Here is a 508-nt window from a genome sequence, read left to right on the forward strand (position 1 = left end):
GAGAGAGAGAGAGAGAGAGAGCGAGAGAGAGAGAGAGAGAGAAATCATCAAGCATAGTGCGCGCCACACACCACTGCCAGGCCATTCATATCACTCCGCGCGGGAAAATAGTTCCTCCATCCCGTCTGGACAAATTGGACAGCAATTTGTGCGAGAAAAAAAGCAGATATATTCAAATAAATTATGCAATACCTCATCTGTCTGTAATATAACATATTTGTGCAGTCACAATTGAAAAAGTTAGGTTTACTCAAGTTTAATGTCATCCGCTTTGCTGTGATTTATGGCTTTAGTCATTACTATATGTATATATATATATATATATATATATATATATATACAGTATATATATATATAATTATTATTATTAATTATTATATATCAGTATCTTGATAATGCACTTTTTATGGTGATCTATCCATTCTTGAGGGCGACATGCTGGCATCACATTGCCAAACTCACTTATATACACAGACTTTATGCTCATAAAACCTGCCCAATAACCACT

The sequence above is a fragment of the Sinocyclocheilus rhinocerous genome, unplaced genomic scaffold (assembly GCF_001515625.1).
Source record: "Sinocyclocheilus rhinocerous isolate Xijiao unplaced genomic scaffold, SAMN03320098_v1.1 scaffold591, whole genome shotgun sequence".
NCBI lineage: Eukaryota > Metazoa > Chordata > Actinopteri > Cypriniformes > Cyprinidae > Sinocyclocheilus > Sinocyclocheilus rhinocerous.